The following is a 23,303-nucleotide window of genomic DNA, read 5'->3' on the forward strand; positions in this document are numbered from 1 at the left end:
GTAATTCCGAGTGAGATCCCTAGGGATTTATGTCAAGGACAAAATAGTGTATCCCATGGGTAAATATAGTTAGCACAGCTGCAAAACAGAATTTATTTCTTGTTTGCGATATCATTTTTAAAGTATGGCGTAGGGAAAGCTTTAAAAATGAAATTATAGCATGCAATAAAAAAAGCTCATAGGCACTGTATTCAAATTATGCAACAGTAATATGTCGAGTTCATAAATAAACATCTCTTATTAACCCTTCTCGTAGCAAAATGGTATTTTTCCCTCAGAACAAACAGTCAGAAAGCCGGGGAAAGCATCAGCCAAGGATGGCTGCGAAGGGTTGGCTTCCTGGCACAGCCCTGCTTGGTGCCCACCCCAGGACCTGGGCACCTGGGTATCACCTTGTCCAGCAGCCGCCAGCCCCACAGGAGTTCACATGGTGGTGGCTGCTGTCCCATAGCAGCCCCATACCTTCCCACAACCCTCCCCGAGCTATTAGGTGAAGCTCAGCTAATCAATTTTGTTTGCATATGCGAGCAAAGACGCTGTCATTTCATTAGCTCAAGTAAAGGACTCAGCACACTTTGTGCGGCTTCAATAATTCTCTTTAAAGTTATTGAGAAATGTATGCTTAATTATATTTGCATATGAAAAATAGGGTCTAATTAGTTTGATTGATTATTATTTTAACCTTAATGACATTTTGAGTATCTGTCCCAACTAATAGCAAATGTATCTCTAATAAATCACGAATTTTTATAGCATGGTCTTTCGAGTTTCCTTTTGAAATATATTATATTAATACACCAGAATGTATTGAAACTGAAACAAGTCAAACAACTGCTCATTTATTAAACTGTTTAAATGTCAGTTTTATACAAGAGTAATATTACAGGAAATACGTTCCTCTGAAAGACATCTGTAGGCCAGGGATACTCAAAATATTAGTTATTTCAGTGAAATATATTAAGGAAATAAAAATTCAATTATGTCATTTATTGCACTAAATAAATTTATATCGACTAGCATAAATGTTTTGAATTAGCAGATGTGCTTTCCTGCAAACTCTCGGATTTCCCGGGGCCGATCTGCGGCGGTGTAGGAGCAGATGTGGGTTGGAGCCAGGAGCTGCCCGGGGTACTGCGCACACTCAGGTCTCAACCCCATGCCCCCAAGTTGTAGGGTGTGCCCCCCAACCTGCAGGATGTGCCCCCAGCACTGAGGTGCCTCATCCCCATAGTGGGGTCTGCTGGGCTGCAATCCGTATGCTGCGGTGGTGGCCCTGCCATCAGCTCCTTAATTAGAAATTAGGATAGTCACATTGGCATAAATTAAATCAGACTAAAGATGATTAACAAAGTAATGCAAGAAATCATTAAATTAAACCACGGTGCCAAGTCCACTGCTGATCTATCACAAATTTGGGCTGCTAATGAGGTCTTAATTAGTAAGTTAGGTCGAAATAATTCATGTCATTCAATTTAGAGAAGACACATTATTTTCCAAGGCTCGATGCAGGCGCATTAACTAATGGGCTCATAAATAAATAAATAAACAAGCAGCATCCCCGCGTTATCCAAACTTGGGTACATCAAATTGGCAACTATTCGTGTGCAGCAGAGCCGCTCAGTGCTGCTGATGCGTGAGGCAGGGAAGCAAGCAGAACCTGAGCACAGCTTGAAGTAAAAAGCTGAGGTGGTCTGTGTGGTAAGAAGCAACACTAGCCTCGATGGGTTTGGGAAGTGCAGAAGGTAATGAGGGTGTAGCTAGGAAGGTAACATGCTGCACCTCCTGGTAGCTGGGTGCAGCTGGGCAGCACCTACACTTGCAGCCAGAGCCTGAGCTCCTTTGTACCAAGCTGGCAGAGAAGAGCCCTGGTCTCTTTGTTGTGCCCCTGATCTCACTGCCTTGCCCTAATCCCATTGCCTTTCCTCCCAGTCCCGTTGCCTTTCCCCCTGTCCTGCTGTCCTGCCCTTGTCCCATTGCTTTGACTCAGTCCTACTGCCTTGCCCTTGTCCCATTGCAATGCTCCCAGTCCCATTGCCATGACCCTGCCCCACAGCTTCACCCTCTGTCCTGCCACTGCCTTGGGGTCTTCCACTGCCATTCCCTCCATGGTCGTCACCCCATTGCATCCCCATTTCCAGCGACCGCAGGGGACAGGGACATCACCGAACCCTGACGTTCTGATACATTGAAGTGCTCTGCAGTCCAGGAACAGCAGTGACAAGGAATGATCAGAAAGAGCCAAGGCGGGTGACCTGAAAACCTTGTCTGTGTGCATTCAGCTCTGCTGTCTTGCCTACAGTATGGGATGTGTTTGGGGAATTAAGCAAAGCACATCACTTTTTTTGCATAATTGAATTCTCTGCATATTTTTTTCTTTCTGTGCATAATCTTCCTTTCATGTTGTTCATGTACTTCCTAGATAATTCAGAGGTTACTTTCCTTGAAAAGAAAATACTGAAAGAACCTATGGCACTATATCCTTAAGTATTCCACTTGTTGTGAACTCCCCGAGGAATCTTACAGACACTAAACATCAGTGAAAAAATATTCAATACATTTTCAGAACAGCTCTTTGTACTTGAAACACTCTGGTTTATATTAAAATATTCTCATCTCCCGATAATTTATAAGAACTCACAGAAGTAAGAGGGCTCTCCTTCTCTCAAACCTTATCCAGAAGTGCCCATTCTGGAGATGCCTGGGGTGAAGGACTGGTTAGGGGTAGGGGTAGGTGTAGAGTTAGGGTTATGCTTAAGGTTTGGGTTAGGACCCATATGCTGTTGGATGTGTGGGGCCCCATGCAGGACACAACTCCAGAGCTGCAGTGTGGGGCACTGGAAGCAGAGGGCCAGCAGAGCCCATTCCATTTTGCGTGCGAAAAGGGAATTTTCCATTCCTTATATGGGCCCGAGTGGAGGCTTCAGAAGGAAAAAAGCAGCCAGGACGATGCGATCGCTTCACCCTGCCAGGATGGGATTCATTTCAAAAAAAAAACCAACAAACGCACTCCCCCCTGAGGATGGAGCTCTCACACTGCCCTTCCCGAGGGGCACAGAAGGGGCTCCCCGAATTCCTAGCACCTCAGTGGTTAAAATGTTATCACTTTTATTCGTGTAATAGAGATGAAGTTCCTGGGCCTTCCAGGAGCATCAATCTAGAGATTTATTAACCAATTTAAAATACTATTGTCTTTCACTTCAATGTGAGATTGAGGTGTGTTGTCGGAGGAATATAAAGCTACAATCAGTGAGCCGCAGTGCTGGGAGACGCCGCTACCTGGAACTCAATAGATATTCATGAACATTCTCGTATTTAGTGAAGGAAATAACTTAATACCGACAGTGTCGATGGAATAATAGCCATTTCCTGGCTGACTTGCAGCCCTCAGAAAATGAGATTGCGCCTGCCTTCATTTTTCTTGTCTTTCCTGGGTTTCTTGCAGGGGAATGCACCGCGCAGGGATGCTGTGCGCATTCCAAATCAGCCACAGGGAGAGGCCCCCCCAGCACCCTCCTGCAGCCACCCCACCCGTGTGGGGCTGCTCGTACCCCAGACATGGCCCCGAACGGAGCAGGTAGCCATGCTGGCATCCTGGCTCTGCCCTATGCTTCCCCCTCAGCACAGGTGCAGCCTCACCCGCTGCATAAATATTCACAGCAAAATCAATTTGCACCTAAAGATCTCTTCTGCAATTGCACCCTCAGTGCATGCGGCTTGGCCCAGGAGTGCAGGTGGGACGTCACTGGAAATGCTACGTTCGACATAAATATATAGAAAGGGGTAAATCTCCTGTAAGTAATTGTTCTATGATTTCTCCTATTCCTCCATCATAAATGGCACTAAATTGGTTTTTATCATGTTAAGGGCTGCTGGCAGACGCTGCTGTGTGTGCTCCAGAAAAACACAGCTCCTGCTCATGCCTGGGTTCCAGCTGCATCCCATCAGGTCCCGCTCGCGACTCTGGTTCTGCACCTCAGCGTGGAGCAGAGCAGTGTCACCCATGCTCACCTCCAGGAATAGGTGGCTGAATGCAAAGATACCACCAGAAATAAAGGAAATATTTAACAGCTGACCTCATGTATCTCCTTAAAGGCAGTAAAGCCCCAGCTTGCAGTGCAAGCATGGAGCAGTAGATCATATTGGAATGCTCTCGTTTATTTTTCTTGCCTTACACCTAAGCAGAGGATGCCGTACGTGTGGGCTGTGGGGTCCAGGTGCGATTCCTGCTGCTCACAGTGCCCATCTGAGCTGCTCCTTGGAGATGTGGCACTGAGGGACATGGTTAGTGGGTGCAGTGGTGATGGGGTTGGACTGGATGATCCTCAAGGTCTTTTCCAACCTTGACAATTCTATGATCCGTTCTCCCAGCCCTGACACACCGCTGCTAGGCAGATCCCTGGCTCTGAATGATTAAATGATGGTCAAAAATCTGTGCCCAGATCCCTCTGTCTGCCGTGCACTGGGGCACGGGTACTGGGCAGCATGAGATACAGGAAGGCTCTGCTTCCCCCTCATTGAGGACAGTGCTGTGCCGCGAGAGCACTGATCTTCTGTTCTCAGGGAAAAAGCTACAGCACCTACCAATCATTTTTATACCCGCTAAACAAAACCTGACAATGAGAATTTATGGCTTATAATATTAAGTGAAGTTTAATTTAGACCATCTATAAAAGTCCCATTCCAGAGTGTTTCCCAAAGATCCTCGACGCTTTAAAATAAAGAGGACAAATACTGAAGTGCTCTTTGAATGTTATGGGACAATTTCCTTTTATGTTGCCATTCAGCGATGTTTTCTCCCTGGCTGGAACCCAACATTTCAATGAATTTTTCAGACTGTATCATGCTCTCTCCCTCCCAAGCTGCCAGATGATGCTCATCCGAACAAGCTCACACTGGCAGAACAATAACCAACGCTCAGCTTCCCCTGGAAGCCCTGTGTTAATTTTAATCTTATACAGCTGGGCACTTGTTCCAGACTGTGAATGCAGCAACATGTGTGAGGAGTGCTTACCCTACAGCCCTGCTGGGTCTGTGAGCCTATGGAATGGGGACAGGGGGATGTTGGGACAGCTGTGAGCAGGCCACCCACTCTGACCCCCCCCCCCCCCAGGCTCAGACTGGGTGCCAACTCGCCTCTGTGCTGCATCCCTACGTGACCCCTCCCCAGGGGAAACAAAGGGAGGGCAGGGTTGCAAAGATCCCTTGCGGATCTTAATCAATTTAGGGCTGTCATTGTTTGACGGCGGGTGCTGAGCAGCACCCGGTTCTGTTCTTTTGTTCTGGGTGTTCCTCCTTGCAATGCTGCCCATCCCTGTTCCCATCCCCAGGGTGCAGTGCTGGTGTCCGGTGCTGGGGCTGTTCGGGTGAACAGAACGGGACGCAGTGTGCACACAGGGCTGGGAATGGCAGAGCAGTGATGGATTGCATTGCTATGGTAACTTCATCAGTTAAAGTCCTCTTGCTCAATCCACGCTTGTTACCAGCAAGGTTGGGAGGAGAGGTGGGGAAAAACAGAGAGGGGAGAGTGAGATGAACTCGCAGTGCCACGGATTGATTGGATTAATAGCTGCAGATGACTGCAGCTCTATTTAGAAAGCACTGTTTTAAAAATATGCATAATTTTAATTATGCATTGACACACGCTTTATTCCTAATGAAGAAGAACTTGACAGCGAGGGCAGGTGCTGTTAATTACAGCTTCTCCCTGAGCCAATGCTCACCCTTCCTTGCCAGCACCGCCCCGGCACAGGTCCCTGAGCTCTGTGTGTTTGGTACCAGGTGGGTGCAGAGCAGAAATAGTTTGGTTCTGGTGGTAAGGAGCTTTCTGTGCTTGCCGTGGCAGAATAAGAAAGGTCTTTGGGAGCAGCGTGTGCTGAGTGCTTTGCATCACAGCCCCGTAACCTCTGCTCCTGAGGGGCTGCCCCACTGCTCAGCCCCATGGGGAGCAAGGCTGGGCTGTGCCACACGTGGGGCCAAGTGCCTAGTTGGGGACCCCCCTGTGCTCCTCCTGTCTGGATGCTGGGAGCTTTGCTCATGGCTGGATGTATTGAGCTGCTGCTCCACACCAGAAATGACAGTAAATGTGTTTTAAAATTTTGTGACAGCACATGCACAAATCACCAATTAAGGACTCCCTAAGTGCCCATTAACTTGATAAGTCGTAACAGCTACGAAAGAGACATTATTGTTTATCACGGCAGCGACCCGTGGATTAAGGACTCCCCAAGTACACATCGATGTTGTGCTGTGTGTGGGGCAGTGCCGTGGGGATGGAGCCCCGGAGCACAGCAGCACCCCCTCCATCCTCAGATCCACCACTCCGGAGGCTGCTGAGGACGTAAAGTCCCACAGATTTCCTCTTCCCACTTACACCCCTCTGCAAATCTGCAACAACAGGTGCAGGAATTTGATTTACGTTGGAATCGCTTGGAACTGATAGAGCAGGAGGCTTCTGGCAGAGGTTTCTTACTCTTTCCATTGCAAATAACATAGTTTTTCTCTTTAAAGCCTTCACTTTGAACTGAAAAGTGCAGTTCTCCCAAGCTAAAATATTCCAGCCCAAAATGACAGAGTACACAATGCCACAGAGCCTTGTAGGAGCTGTAGTTCCCGCAGTCCAAGGCCTCCATTCCATTTGGGCTCCTCCTTCACTATACCCACCCATATACCACTCTACCCAAAGAGGATCCCCATCCTCACACGGGCTGTGCACACCCTAACATAACCCTAACCCACCCCACATGCTCCCTTTGTGCCAGGACCCCCAGCTCTGCTCCCAGCCCCATGCAGGTGACAGCACGCATCCAGCTGGCACTGCCGCTGCCGTAGCGGGTGGGTCGGCAATTCACGGCTCAAAGCATAATGATGTCTCTTAATTTCCAGCCACACTCATTAAAAGCCAGGCCAGCTTATTATACACAATATACAATTTGTGGAGGGAGCGCCAATTCCCAGGCCTATAAACATCCCATTTCCAATTCCAGATGCACTGACAGAGTTGTACGGTTCAATTTCTACTTAAAACCTCATACGCTGTCTGGTCCCATGAAGGGCTTTCAGCTTTATTCTGCTCATCCCAATTATTGTCTGAGGACCTTAAGTCGGGCAGGATTCAGCCTGAATTCCCTAAATCTCTCCATTAAACAGATCTCTTCTTGTTAGAGCCTATTTATTCAAGATGCAAATGACAAGCTCACCACCCAATTGAAATCATTTTCATCCGGAGCCAAATAACACACTTTAGTCTTCTTGGCATGAAGCAGTGAGCTATTAAAAATGGGAAGGAAATACAGCCAGGCCACTTCATTCCTAGCTTCAGGCCTTCTTCATCAATATTTTACTTATGGAGGCACAGCTCCATTTTAATGGGGAAGCTGTAAGCAGCCAGACGGTGCTCTGCATGCGCCAGCCCAGCAGCACCTGTGAGGTTGGGCCAGATGCAGTGGTGCAGGGCACAGCCCCAGCAGCTCCAGTATCTAAAAAGGTTGTAAAAAGGAAGGGGACAGATCCTTTAGCAGGGTCTGTGTGATAGGAAAAGAGGAAATGGTTTCAAACTAAAAGAAGGGAAATTTAGATTGGACATTAGAAGGAAGTTTTTTTACGTTGAAGGAAGTGAGGCAGTGGCACAGGGTGCCCAGAGGGGTGGTGATGCCCCATCCCTGCAGACAGCCACAGTCAGGGGATGGAGCTGTGAGCGCTGCTGGAGCTGTGGGTGTCCCTGTGCACTGCAGGCAGTGGGAACAGATGAAAGCTGCTCCCCTGCACAGGTCACACCCATGCTCAGTAGTGTCCGAAGAAGCACGTACTCAGATTGATGGGCGAAAACCAGCTGAAGGAGGGTGTGAGCCTAGCACTGAGCACATACAGAAGGCTGGAGCCAGCCCCAGGCACTGCTACATCCCTCCGCAGCCCACATTGTTCCCACCGTGCCCACACACTCAACATCAAGGCACTGGGAACAGGAGAGGGAAGAGCAGCGGTGAGATAGCAGGCTCCATTACAATGGAAGGGGAGCGTGTTATTTGATCCAAGAGCTGCAGGAGCAGAGATGAATAATGAGTCTACAGCACTTCCACTTGTTTTCCTCAATAGTCAGACTTGGCTTCTTTCCCTTAGATCCAATACTAACAAAACTGTATTTGAAATTCACCCAAGTGTACAGTAACCATGCCAATGTGTTAGCAACTTACTTCTGGCACACTGCTGGTAACATATAATTACACCTGACACCATGCTATTTAGTGTATTTCATTCAAATTAAACAGTGTGCTTTGGAGTATTTAAAGGCAATGTCTGCGTTATGCTGCGGAGCAGAGCACAGTGGGTGCTTGGTACCAAGCATAGGAGTCTGAGTGCAGCTGGGTTAGGGGTCAAGGTAGGGTTAGGGCACATCCCTCTGCTCTGAGCAATGAGGGCATCCCGAGTTCTGCCCCAGAGCAGCTCTTCTGCCCTATGTGCTGGGAACTGCAGAACTCAGGAGGCTGACAAAGGGCTGCGGGCTCTGGGGCAAGGGGAGAAGGCTGTACAGTGCTCAGGAGTCTCAGAGCTGCGGCTGCTGGACATGAGGCTCCTCAGTACTATAAAGTTAACAAGGATCTGCAGGGCAATTTTCAGGTAATGGGAGCTTTTAAAGGTTTATTTTATTGAAACATTTTAGCATTAAATCTCCCGTTACACCAGCAATTTCTGTTTCAGTCCTTTATGCTGTGCTTATCGCTGAATTTCAGTTTGAGCAGAGCAGGGCTTGGTGCTGGGCAGAGGCACAGTTCCTACAGCTAATGCTGTATTTACCCCCGAGTCTCTGCCCCATCTCTGCCATGCACAGTGGGCTCTCCATGCAGGACTGAAATTGGGGTGTCCCTGCACAGTGCCCAGCTCCCATGGCCATTTGTACCCAGCTCTGTAGCTCCAGTGGGCTCCCACTACTTTCCCTTGCTCTGCGTGCTCGATGCATCTCTTGTTTCTGGCAGCTATATTGAATTGCTCTCCTGAACGCATATGAGGTGTATGAAATGTTATAGAACAATAAATACATTTAAAAGATGGGGCTGCAGCATGTCAGCCAAGTAATTCCCCTCAGTAAAGGGAGCGGGGAAGGGAGAAGTGAAGTTGCTGCGATCCTATTTCAGACTTCATACAGCATCTGCAATAACATCAGTGCAATCCAAAAGGAAACAATACATAGTTTATGAGCACCTTAAGTGCCCGCTGTACCTGCGTTTACTCCATTACGCCGTGTCACATTGCATTTGAACTGCAGGCTCCACATCTCTGTCTGTGAGCACAAGGCAAGGGTGAGGGATTAGGGATCCCACAGGACGGGCAGGGCATGGCCACAGCTAGCTGCTCCATGCATTAAGCAAAGCATAACAAGCAGGTGTGCATGTTCTGTAGGAAGTGGGCTGCCCAACCTCTGGTGCAACCTATGGTACAGCCAGGCGTGATTTATGGTATAAGGCAGCAGTCTGCATGTGATGGATAATAGCAGTTCATTACAAGTCTGAAGTAAAAATTAATTGCAGCACGTTGGAAAAGGTCACAACTCTCTCTCTAAACTTTATAGGATGAGCCAAAATACTACAGAACTAAAAGGTGATGAAAGTGAGTATGGTGAAAAGAATAGATGGACAGAGAGAGACAGAGAGAGATGGATGGAGAGATGATGGAAAGATGGATAGAGAGATGGATGGATAGATAGATTGATAATAGATGGCTGTATATATAGATGGATAAATAGATGGATAGATAGGTAGGTAGGTGGATAAATTAATAGATAGGTAGATAGATAGATGGGTACATAGATAAATTGATAAATAGGTGAATAGATAGACAGATGGATAGATGGATAGGTAAAATGGGAGATAGGGAGATGGACGAGAGATGCATAGATTGACAGATGGATGGATAGATAGATTTATAGATGGACAAATAGATAATAGATGGATGTATATCTAGATGGATAAATACATAGATAGATGGATAAACAGATGGATAAATATGTGAATGGAGAGGTAGAAAGAGATGGACTGAGGGACAGATAGATTGACAGAGAGATGGATGGATGATCAATTAATTGCATGGCAGGATGACTTTATGGGAGCTGCTCATAGGGGCAGGGGACAGCACAGCAGCCCCCACCCCATGGCAAGGCCCTTTTGGCTCCCAATAAAAGCATGCAGAAAAAATGCCAGTTATGCCAAATATTTACCAAAAATACAATATTCAATTGGAAATCCAAGCACATGCATCCAAATCCAGCCCCAGCACTGTGCTCACCCCCATGCAGTGCTCTACACGCTCAGAGCAGTGGGGAGAGGAAACGCTGTGTGATTTGGGAGCACAGTCAGTGGCAAATGTCAGAACTGCCTTGTGAACAACTAACGAAAGGATAACATTTGCTGAATAAATTATCTTCTCTGATTATTTTTTTTTCTTCTTTTCTCAGCTTCAGTGCATTATGGTGGTGCAAGACAATAAAGCTTTTATTTATGTCTGTCTGTAAGCTGGTGGCTGACAGGGGGGAGAGATGAATGATATCCTGAACGCTGCATTGCATACTCTCCCCATGAACTCTGCTGATATTAGTTTGTCCAAACTGTAAGGCCCTGAAAATAAGAGCTGATAAATGGAAACTAAAGCAGACACTTAACCCTCCTGACTCGTGAGCTCCTTCAGAACAGCCCAGCCTTCCCAACACCTGCTCTGTTTGCTGAATGTTGATAACTGACGAGCTCTGCTGCTTGTGGGGCTCGACTGCACTCCCAGCACTCCCACTGACTGCAGGGAGGGGGCAGGGAGAGGCAGCACTGACCCCCGGTTCCTGTCTGAGCATGGGTGAGAGGATGCAGGGATGCGAGGACACAGAGATGCAGGAGAAAAGGATGCAAAAGCACGCCAGAACCATGCAGTTGCATCTCAGCTCCACTCTGCCCTGAACAGGGCCAGCTGCATGCAGGAAGGGACATAGGACTGAGGCATGGCTGAGGAGCAGATCATGCTTACTAAATTTCAACAGCAGGCAGAGGAGAATAAAAAAAACAGACATCTAATTATCAAACTCGCACGGCATGTTTCAGTACAAACTTTGGGGTGATTCCATCTTTCTTTTGCTTCAGTGATTTCAGAAGAATACAGACCGTCCAATTATCCAATCATTTTTACATTGTCTGAGAAGCAGCTAAGAAAGGGGAAAGGTCAGCACATTCCAGGGCTAAAATGCCTTCATTTTCTCTAATATCTGTCTGCTTAATTACTGGAACAATTGTTTGAACATTTTAATATATTAATTCAGCAGGAGGATAACTGCATGATTACAAATTCACTGTGGCCACAACAAACAGAAAAGCTGGAGCTTTTGCTAAAACAAAACCCAGAAATTGTAGGAAGGGAAAATAAAGCCAGGTGATGCACATTGGGTTTTCTTCATCATCATACTCAAAACGGTTCATTTCCTGCTCAAGATGCACGTCCTGTGCAGACCAGAGATGTGCTGGGGCTGCACGTGGAGGAGGCAAAACCTCAAACTGCAATGTGGAGTGAAGGGGCTCTGCCCCACAGGGAAGAGGAGAGATGCAACAAAGCAAAGAGATTCAGGTCTCCCTTGCATGAATTTCTGAGTTCCCATCCTCACGCTCCCGGAAAAGGATTAGCTTTGTGTTTTTCATTTTTTTTCCCCCCCAAAAGTCCTGAAAACATTGAAACATCAACACTTCGGTGTCAGAGCACTTCTGTTTTGACATTCAGCAAAACCTTTCAGACTTTGTTTGAAATAGTCTGTCCTGGTCTTTAGTTCATTGACAGCACAAGTATGTCAGCAGAAGTCAGTCCTGGGAGATATATGGGAGTGGCAGAACACAGACATCCCCATGAGCTTTGGGCCCCTCCATCCCATATCCCAGCCCCAGCCCAGGGCAATGGGGCTGAGCATATCCCCTCATGCCAGGGATTCCCCCTCCCCCCCCCCCCCAGCATGCTGCAGCCAGCAGTGAGAGGGAAAATTGCTCTTTAACAGCTATTCATAGAAATGTCACCGAGTGTAAACACCGGGTAACCTCTGCTTCTCTCCTTGCTCCTCGGGGAGCCAGCAACAAATTCAATAACGCAGCCAGCGGTTTCTAAACGATATCTCCTCCTCCTTTAAGTAAATTAGGAGCAAACCCAACGGGCCCTCAGCCCCACACCCCATCCCTGCTGCTGATGGCATCCTCAGCCACAGAGAGTCCCAGGCTCTGTGCCTTTGTCCGGTATCTCCCAGAGTATCTCCTCCCAGACAACAATTCTATAATCCATCCATGACAGGGCGATCCGTCACACTCTAAATTAAGCATCTCAAATAAGGATTTATTAGAATTAATCAGAAAATTAATGTATGGCTATTAAACGGAGTTTATTAAAATACATTTAAGTGGGTTAGCTATTGAATAGGATAGATATTGGCTGTGGGGCTGGCAAGAGGCATTCCGGTCACGCTCTCCCATTGAGATACAGACAGACAGAGCCCTACAGGAGGCACAGTGGTGCCAACCACAAGGACATAGCTCTGCCACCGCCACTTACCACATTCACATTGAAGGAATGGCCTCAAGTTGCACCAGGGAAGGTTCAAGTTGGATATTGGAAAGAATTTCTTCTCCAGAAGAGCAGTCAGGCACTGGCACAGGCTGCCCAGAGAGCCATGGGGTCACCACGTTCCCAGCTCCATGCCCAGGGTCTCTGCAGCCAACCCCAGCCCATCATGTCAACTCTGGATTCCCCCAGCCCACCGCCATGCATCGTCTTGCACTCCCTCCTTCCCACCTTTCCTCCTCTTCTCTCTCATTATCTCTAGCACCGCTGCAGCTCGCGGGATCATCCCATTTATACTCTGCATAAGTACAGCACTTTACATTTTCAAAGCAGACCTTAACTAATTAATCAGATGTTAATGATTCCTCAAAGGTGCAACGGACCAGGCAGCTATCAATCCTCTCCTCTCCCACTGCATCTCCCCCGCCTCCACAATTAGATTTCTGCAAATTTTCCTCCTCCTTCACTCTGTTTTCCCTCTGGCCTCTGTTCAGAGGAGGAGGGCTCAGTGAGTACCCGTCAGCTCTGCATTTGTTGGAGCTCTGCTCATAGAAAAATTGTGCCTTCTGAAGGCATTAGCACCCACCCTCACTTCAATCTACCCAACGGTGGGGAATGGTGTTTCCCTATGTGTCCATGCAGTGGTGGGGGCTCACAGTGCCATGGGATGGACAGGAGCAGTGCCAGTGCCCCCCACAGACTGCGCTCATTGGGGCAGCTCTACTCAGGGCAATGTGGGATGAATCCAAACTGTGGGGCTTTGTGCTTCCATTGCTGCATGAAGAAGAATGGGAAGGAGAGAGATGGGGAAAAGGGCAAAGCAAAAACGTGGCTCTTTATGGTATGCAAAAATATTCCGAGGCGATGCAAATGAAGCAATTTCGCCTCTCAGGCATTCCTCTGTGCACCATTATACGAGTTCCCAGCCTGAAATCACAGTTTCTGATCACACGCGGAGGCCAAGGAGCAGGGCTGTGCTTGGGGGCACAGAGCTGAGCAGGCAAGGGCGCCACTGGAAGCGGTCTGTGCTTTACCGAGCCTTCTTAGAGTGGCATAACCCCTCCTCTGGCTCTGCCCCGTGTCAGGGCAGGGGAAGTGCTGGGTGCCCTATCACCAGGGATGGCTGGGGAGCTATCAGTAGCTGCAAGGGGTTCTGAAGGAGCACACGAAATACACCATTATAATTGCAATAGCAGCAGCTCCGCGAGCAGCGCACAAGCAATGAATTCACAGCAGCACACAACTGGGCAGGGCTTATCAGAGGGATTATACCCAATTAGCCACGGGTATCCAACCCCTTGGCTTACCTGGGCTGCACTGAGTGAAGAGGAATTGCCTAGGGTTGGAGCAACTTTCATAGATGCAAAAGTAATGCCTCCTAATTACTTCCATGGAAATGCCAATGGTTACAAAGAGCACAATAACACCATTTAATAGAGCAAATTCTCAGCTGCAAAACATTTTTCAATACAGTTATCCCCATTAGCTATGCATTTTCACCAGCAATGAACTAGAGCTCGCATGCCGTGCTTGTAAACATCTGCACCAGTGGACACGACCACTCTTGGTGTCATCAGTTCTGAAAAGCACCACCCAAAGCCTCACTGTGCCAACAGCCACTGTTGGGTCTCCAACAACAAAGAGGCTGACAAAACCATAAAACCAGTCAGATACACAACCTTGTTTTAGTGATAGTAATGCACTGGGCTATGTGTTTTTCATATCCAGTGTCCCATTTGTGGCTGATGCCATTCCTATGACATTCCACTGTCATCTCTCCTCTACTTTCCTGCAGTTTCTTTCTGCACTTGAATCCTGAGATTCCTGCTTTCTGAGGTGGTTTGTCCATGAGCATTACCATCATTTGTTTAAGGAACTGATTTCTTAAAGCATTTCTCTCTGTTTGGTTTCCAAGGATACCACACCTGTTAGTTCTCCAAATTTTCTCTCTTTCTCGTTTTGCTTCTCTTCCTTCTTCCCTTTATAGAAATTATGAGCCTTACTGCTCCATGGCTATTCCCTCTTGGCCATTGCAGTCCAACCTGCTCCTCCTAGGGGGCAGGATTGCCTCCATAGGAGCTCCCTCTTCATTTTGTGTTTGTACCCTCTTTATTTACAAACCATCTGGTGCGGAAGAATTCAACATCGTGATGAGGAATAATCCAAAGAGTGAGGAAAATGGGAGGGGTAAAAGAGAAGAAACTGCTCCTGGCTAGTTAGATCCTTTGAATCCTTTGTGTCACTGACTAACGATATCAGCCTAATTAATAAGCTATGGAAGTATAAACAATTATGTCAAAAGGAATTTAATTATTGGCAATATAATGTGATTCCAATTAATACAATTAGGTTCTCTAATTGCATTAGCAAAACCCAAACCTAGCTTCTGGTCACCAATTGGACTGCAATTCTGGCTAAACTAGCTGGATAATAACTTTGCCCACCAGATTTTGTGCACAAGCACATGCAGAGATGCAGGGCAGCGTGCAGCCCAGCAGTGCTGCTGCATGGCTTGAGGGTACAGCCATGCTCCCCCTGCAGCTCTGTGCCTCCCCATCCAAGCCTGCTGCACGGCTGTGCAAACAGAGGCATTTTTTTTGGATGTGCATTACCCACCCGCCAGAGTGTGACAGCTCTTTGTGAGCTGTAATACCACACTGTACAAAAGCCCTATTTAGGATCTATTTTAACATTCATATTTTCTACCACATAGAACATAACGGCTCCTTGGGAGGCAATTTGATGATTATCAGATAGGCAGTTTTTAGAGTTATCTTTTTCATAAGGCACATATTTATTTAGAGACTGCTTTACAACGCGTGCATGCCACGTACTTTCCCAATGCTTTGCTGCACAGAAGTCCCATGGCACAACCCTGCCGCTCCAGCCCCTCTGTGTCCCAGCACCACTGCAAACACAGCTCCTCTATGCATGACTTTGATTAACACTTGCTGCAGTACTTGCAAATAACGATCCCGCGCTGCTGCTCTAATCACCGCCCTCCTTCCCTTCTGGCCCAGGGAGGCACTTGAAGCCATGCTGCATTTTTTTTTCCACCACCTTCACATTAGAGTTTATTAAATTCTCGTTCCGATCTGAGCATATTAGGTTCCTAATCCCATTACAGCCAATTAGCTTGCCCTCCACGCGCTGGCTGTGCGGGTGGGCTGGTGGGGAGTAGGGCAGAGCATTCCTGGTAGGAGTGCCACAGCTCCATGTGGATCAGCCTCCCTGCAAGTGCAGGGAAAAAAAAAAAAATGGGAAGAAGGAGCCTGTGCTGCTGTCTGCAAACCAAGCTTGCCCCTGTAATAGGGAGCTAGGGAGGGAGCAGGCATGAGTTGGGGACCGGGCTGAAAAAGAAAGGCAAAAAACCACTTTAGGGGCAAAATTTCTCTTTGTTTATCACAAGAGGCAGATTGATGAGTTAATAAACATCTACAACTGGCCTCTGAAAAAAATATACGCAGGTAGACGGGAATTATTCATTCAAATTAACTATAAATTAAAATCAGCCTAATTTACGTCCATTAAAATGGAAAACCATATCATCTCCCATTCAAAGGAATTTGTATTTGATGCAAATAGAACAAATTCGGAAACTTTAGAAATGTTCTCTGATTGTTCATTTGCATCGTTAACCAATGTAGAATGGGACTGTGATTTAAAAATGGGAGAACAGAAGGAACAATAATTAGTTATGTAAATAATGTGGCATTCTTGTTTATAATTAGTTCAAGAATAAAATAAAATTCACGCATGTCACAGGACTAATTTTCGTATGCAAATTAACAATCAAAATTATAAACGGTAATAATGCAGTTTGGGAGAATGTGGCATTTCTAATTTATTAGCTGCAGCATAAGCCAGAGCTGATTCCAGTTGACGTTGGGAGATTTCAAAGGTACCTCCGGGATGAGAAAAGGATGCAAAGGAAGAGAAAAATGAGAGAGAAGGGGAAAAAACAATGTGGCGTGCACCTGTGTGAGGTTTTTCATGAAGGAAAGAGAACACAGCACTTCCTGGGCTCTGAGGGAATGCAGTAGGGTAGAACAGAACCATTGGTGGGATGGGATTGACAGGGGGACTGAGTCATTGGTACAACAGGGTCAGTGTGAGGATGGGGCCATCGGTGGGATGGAGGTAGTATTGGGATAGAGTCAGAGCTCAGCCCCAGTTCCCTGCAGCCTCCCATCTGGTCTTCACTCTAAGAATGCCCAATCGAAACAAAAAAAAAAAAAAAAAAAAAAAAAAAAAAAAAAAAAAAAGAAGGACGTGGTAAAGTTTTACACTTCTGTAAACTCCCCACCATTGGCAGCCACCAATGTGGTCTCTTATCCCAGGAAGAGAGAGCATAAGAGAACATGAAGCTCAAAAAACCTTTCAGCAGCTCCTGATTTTCACAGCAACAAGGTGTATTGAGGCTGAGCTTTTCAAAGCAGGTTTCCCCTGTAACAATCAGAAAGATCAACATGTAGAGTGGTGATACAGGAGATGTAACGTTAAAGGGAATAGTGTAATGGAAAGATGTTACAAAGAAAAAGGGAAAGTGCTCACCCATCTTTGAAGATCCAGGCTCACAAGGAAACTCCACAAAGAAGGGATCTCTCACCAGAGATCCTTCCTCAGAGGCAGTCAGCCCTTAAATGAGGTCTAAGAGAGGTGCAGCCAGGCTCCACCTCTTCTGGTCACACACATGAATTGCCTCCACCTGTACTCCCAGGGCTGACCGGGTCCTTTCCCCAGGTGCTCAATCAGTGCTTCAGGTCGAGATGCAACAGTTTACCATACATCCCCCAACATCCAGTTGGAAACATCAATCTCTCAAGAAAAAAAGCCCATTTCCACCCAATTCTGCCACTCTGCACTGCACAACCTTCCATCCCTGAGGACCAGCACCACCAGCATTCTGCAGTAACCTCTTGTGCCCTTACTGACCCCCAGACATGGCCAGTCCCCACTCTGCTCACTCCTGCAAGCCAAAGAACACTTCAGGACAAGCGGAACTATAAGAGTGTAAGAGATTATTTGGTATTAATTATTAAGTATGGCTTATCTTGCTTCCAAATGTGGAACAGGAATCAGATTCTGCACCAGGGAGGACAGGACATCTCCGGGAACAGTAATTCTTGGGCTTCTCTCTTAAAATATGCTCTCCACCTCAGCTCAGCACTGGAGTTTGAATCTCTCAGTGGAGTGGTGGGGCATGTGTTATAACGAAGGTAAGTACAGTCACTTTAATTAAGGCTCCTTAACTTCATGATAGCAAAGAGCAGCCGCAGCAGCTCTCCAGTCCCACTTGAATACCGAGGTTGGCACAGGCAGGGGGGCAAAGCAAGCAGCCCTGCCCCAATCCCAGTACCAATCCCCACCCTGAGCCCCATTCCAATCCCACAGCCTCAAGGCATGGTCTGCAATGGGGCAGAGCACTGAAATCCCATTTCTGATTCCTGCAAACCAGGGAACGGTGCATCCACAGCTGTTTACATGCGTCACTTAGGCCCTTGGTTGCCAAACCACTGACTGAACCTTTCTGTCAATCTGACACTTTTAGGGTAATTTAACTTAATAATACCTTTGTCTGCACAAGCATTTGTATCTGAAGGGTTATTACCATAGGAGTTATTTTAGGTTGGTTAATGGTATGTAGTAGACTAAATTGTCAGAGCAGTTACGGAGGCTGTGCTCAGAGTGTTTACTGTTTGAATCCTTCCGTCACTTTACAAAACTTCCTGCCCTTACCTGAAAGTGCCATTGCAAATTATCAGCAATTCTCCCTCAGGTTCTCATGCATCGTTAATTCTTTGTGTAGAAGAAAAAAAATCAGACTGTCCAGATTTTAATTGTTATCGCTCCGAGAAGATCTGAAATGGGCACTGGTTCTGTTGGCGCTGTCACAATTGCAGATTCCCACAGTTGCCTTTAACCCGTCACATTGGAGGAGCTCACAAGGAAAGGGGCAGGGGAAATAGCCTTTGGGAAGGGAGAAAGCACAGTCCTTGTAGAAAAATATCAAGCATTTGGCAAGACCGGAGGAGCTGTCTCCCTTTCTGCTCCTCATCATTGAGTTACAGGAAAACCCATGGCTGTAGGCAGCAGTGGTGCCATAGCCATCACCAGGTCCATGCTGCAGGGCAGAGGGGAAGCAGCATTTTTTGGGCTGTCCCCGCACCCTCCCTCAAACACTGTTCTGTGGCACCCACGTGGCAGAGGGGAAGAGAGAATCCTCAAGCTGCACACTGGAAGTGCCATGCATGTCCCCAAGGCGTTGTGGCTCTGGGCACAGGGTGGCCTTGGGGCAGTGCAAATTGTCCCCGTGTCCCCAAGCTGCCACCCCATGATGGGTGACCTTGAGGAGGCTTTGATCTTTGGCTCAGCTGCAGCCGCAAGATTAAATTCTGCTCCTATCCTGGGAATCTGATGATAAAAAGTCCTTTCTAGACAGAATCTAGATAATGAACAGCTCCCTGGCTTTGCAGGGGGAGAGAGAGTGTGGAGTTATTACTGCATTAAAAAATCTCCGAAGTCAACTAAATTCACCACGGAAGCTGAGAACCAGAATTCTTCTTCATTACAGCAAGGTAGTACATTAAGCATTATAAATAACGCTATGCTAATTGCCAGATGGGCAGGGCGGGAGTGGAGTGCTGGGCAGGGCTGTGCTGAGCCCGCAGCCACTGCACACTGCCTGGTGCACCTCTGCCACAGCTGCAGAGCAGGGGAAGCCAAGCATAGCCCATGCTCTGGGCTTCTCCACAATGTTGTGTTCACCATTTGGTGTTTTGTTTTATTTTTTATTTTTTAATATAACCTGTAGGAAGTCTGTAGGGATGTGTCAGCCACCAGCACTGAGGCACTGCAGCGCAGCAGGGTGTGTGCTTGTGGCTGAGAGGGAATGTAGTGGTGCCAGAGGGAGCCTCGTGTCTGTGGTTTCCAGATGTTCAGAGGCTTTCAGTGGCAGTGGAAATGTGGAATTGAATTCAGCAAAATGCCTGGTTCTCTCCATACAGCCACATTGAAGGGCCCTTGATTCAAAGCCAATAGAGCGTTAGTGATGGGTTAGTGGGCACGGTGAGGATGGGTGGATGGTTGGACTAGATGATCTTAGTGGCCTTTTCCAGCCTTAATGATTCCATGATCCTATGGTGTGAGTAAGGCACAGAGTGATGGGAACTGGGAGCTCCTCAAGGTCTGCACAGATGGAGTGGCCCAGGGTTAAATCTTGGGACATGGTCACTAGGATGTCATTGTGCAGGGATTGGTTGCAAAGTGGTGTGGCAGCATGGGAGGGGTTGGTGGCAGAGCTGTGCCCATGGTGCATTTAGGTCCAAACACTGTGCCTTAATTGCGCAGAACAAAAGGAAAGGACGAGCCAAGCCACTGAGCAGCTGCAGTAAACAACGCTTTGACAAGCCCCCGGTATTAGTCACAGGCACACGGAGAAGTGGAACATATATCTGGGAGGGCATCCAGCTCCCCACTAATTAGAAAAGCCTCTGACTGCTGAGACAGTGCTAATTCACAGAAGTGCAGTCCCCCTGGACTTTGCTTAGGGCAAGGAAGGATTTACACCTTGTAAAAAGTTATTCTTTATACGAAGGCTGTGCCTAATAGGAATATTTTGGGGGAGTTTGTTGAACAAGAAAGGAACTGAGCACTGGATGGAAACTCCTTTGCCTTCCTCCTTCTGCCTGCATGGAGCTAAAGCCACAGCACTGCTCCTGCAGCCCCAGCTTATACCAACTTCCATTTGTCCCCTTGGCATGTCACAGCCCACACCCTCTGTCACCGCAGTGCCGCCGGCATGTCCAAGCTCTGAGCTGCAGCATCCAGGTCAGTATTTTGGGCTCCTCTCTTTGGTTGAAGGGAGCTGAGCAAAGCCGCACCTTGCAGTGCTCGCCTGCTCTCCCCACGGATTATTTTCTAGGCGATGAGAACACGGCAGGGAGATGCCGAGCAATCTCACTGCCTTCCCTCGCCTTGACGGGAAGCAGAAGGGCCATTTAGGGATGGCAGAAACCTTCAGCACAAAGACTCTTTCTGACCTTCAGAAACATCAGCACCAAATTGCCGGCAAACAATGCAGCGAGCGAGCAGCGCTCCGCCGGTCCGAACCCGGGGGTTCACCCATCACCGCACGCCGACGGCTCTGACAGCACCAAACAACAGCAGAAATAGCAATTTCTCACCGAGCATCGCGCCTGACATCTCCCCGACCTGTGAGCAGCAGGGACCCTGCACACAGGTAGAGCCTGTTTGTTTGCCGCTGCCGCAGTTGACACTGCTGATTAGAGGAGACAGGCAGACGGGTGGACACGGCGCAAGGGGTCAGCGATGGGCTGCTCCGCCTGACCCCCGCCGAGCGCCGCTGCTCCGCATCTGCAGCTAAATAAACCGAGTAAATCATCCTGGCAGACAGATAATTAAATAATTATCAGCCACTTAATAACAAGGAGTGGGTGTTCGGCATTAGCATATTAGACAGTGTCTTTAAGGGCTAATTGTTGCATTACATCAGAGTTACTCATTCATTATTCTTGTCATTTCGGGTGATAATTTGCACTTTAGGAGACAGAGACAATTTTAGCAGGCAATTAGAGACATGTCAGGCTTGGCCTAGTGAGTTACTGTCACAATTATTGCATTTTTTCCGGTGTCCTCATTTAGAGGCGTGGATGTGAGGGCAGACTGTTCGGCACAACACTGTTGGGCACAACAGGCAGCGGAGCCCATGGCTGGGATGTGCACCAGCACTTGGGGCTGTCCCATAAAAGCTATGACAGGAAGGCACTCTGAGGAACTTAGTGCCCAGTGCCCAGTTTCCACTTGCCAGCAAATCTCTGTGGAATAATCCCAGCCCAAATTGCTCCGAACAGCTGGCGAGGGGTTGATGTGCCGCAGCGGTTATCAGATTGCCAAATCCCAGAGCAGTGAGGATGGGCCAGGCTGCCTTGGCACAGTGCTCCCTGCAGACCTTCACCCACGCTGGCCAACCCCCGCTGCGCGTTGGCAGATGTAACTCATACAGCTCTGATGAGGCCAAACGGAATGAAGCTCCCATGACTTGCCGAGCAACTGAGTCCGAGAGTTATGGCCAGGTTTAAATATTTCTTAAACTACAGTTGAAGGCAAAAGCGAGATATGCAGCAGATGCACCTTGGGATACATGCATTATAAGGGTATATACAGTCAAATAGAGTTAATTAAGCTAAAACCACAGTAAATCTGTCAGAGCCATATTAACACTATAGTCAAAATTGTGGAAAATATAGTATTTTCTATAATAAATCCTGTTCCGTTACAGATTTATGTTGGCATCTGCATAGTTACCATAGTTTTACAATAATCATTGATCAATCAAAGTTTTATGACAAAACTATAATTTTACTGTGTTTCTTTCTTACTTAGTTTCCTAGTTTGCTTAATTCCCAGAATGCAATACAGTAAATCTTTTGGTCCGAGATATTAAGTAGATAATAAGAATGCCATGTAAGATTTGCTTATATTTTAAACTGTCTTTACAAATGATTTATAATTAGGACCAAATCTAAGACAAAACATTATTAAAGTCCAAAACCTCCATAAATTACCAGACTTTGCTTACGCCTGTAGTAATTTATTAGGGCTTTACAACAGTATTTTCTCTGGTGATATCCAAAGCTTTATATGTCATAAATGGAAAATATGAGTTTATAAACTATACAGAAAACAAGAATGATCCCCAGTGACCCGAGATGACAAACTCATGCTCTGATGTAACGTCAAAATCATTTTTCAGTAGAAATATAACGGTACAGATAATGCGATTTCTCCAGACTTAAAATGCATCTCTCTTTCTTTAAAATTAAACTGAGATGTTTCAGCGATTCACCCAGACTTTGCTTTTTTATTTTCCTATTATCAAAACATTGCATCCATTTTATCAGCATTATCGCTTCTCTTTTACACTATTGTCTGTGTTTCTCAGTATTGTGATGTTCCTAAGTAGGATGAGTCACTGTTACCAATGCAAAGTGTTCCAACATTCCGGAGCTGAAATTGCAAATTTGTGCCGAGAGTTTTGAAATTTAATGCTGTGTGCCAGAAGAATTTTGATTATTATTTTTTTTTAACAATATGGTTTCAATAGAGAAAAGATTTTATTCTGACAGAATCCCGTTATTAGTCACCACCAACGCTTTATTGTTCTGACTTTCTCTTTACTCCACTGTTTGCCATTTGCCCCACCATGTGCTGCCAGCACCAGTACAGCTCCAGCACTGGTTCCAGTGACAGCAGCAGCACCTCAGTGTTGCAAGGCAAAGCAATTAATTATTTGTCACCACTAATTCCCAGTGCCCCTAGGGGTCAGGGACGTCTCACTGCCCTTAGAGACAGAAGCTGAAAGGAGACCTCTGGAGAGAAATCGTAGCTGGAGTGAATGCACCTTGCTTGCAGACACTGCAAAACAACAGCCAAACCCAGTACAACCATGGCCAAAGCCACCTGCCCTGCATGCATCACAGCTCCCGAGTCCCTGCCCATGAGTGTCTTGTTCCTGTCCCACCCAGCCCCATCCTGGGTCGTGTGGCTGCCAGCTCCAGCCCCACACTTCAGCCCCACACCCCTATCCTGGTGGGGCAACACAGTTCTCCCTCCTCCCAAAGAGAGGGGAGGGGAGAAGAGCCTGCGCTGAAATACAGACATATGCAGATTATGCCATTAATTTTTTATGTGAATTCAAAAAATCCAGTGTTGACTTC

At 47.1% G+C, this 23,303-nt stretch overlaps 1 long non-coding RNA gene across 1 annotated transcript in view; it reads right to left on the reverse strand.

The window, feature by feature from the left end:
* The window catches only part of LOC109370355 (uncharacterized), a 122,837-nt gene that overhangs the window by 3,658 nt on the left and 95,876 nt on the right, over positions 1 to 23,303 (reverse strand). The window lies entirely within an intron of this gene.

The sequence above is a fragment of the Meleagris gallopavo genome, chromosome 17, assembly GCF_905368555.1.
Source record: "Meleagris gallopavo chromosome 17, MGAL_WU_HG_1.1, whole genome shotgun sequence".
Classification (NCBI taxonomy): domain Eukaryota; kingdom Metazoa; phylum Chordata; class Aves; order Galliformes; family Phasianidae; genus Meleagris; species Meleagris gallopavo.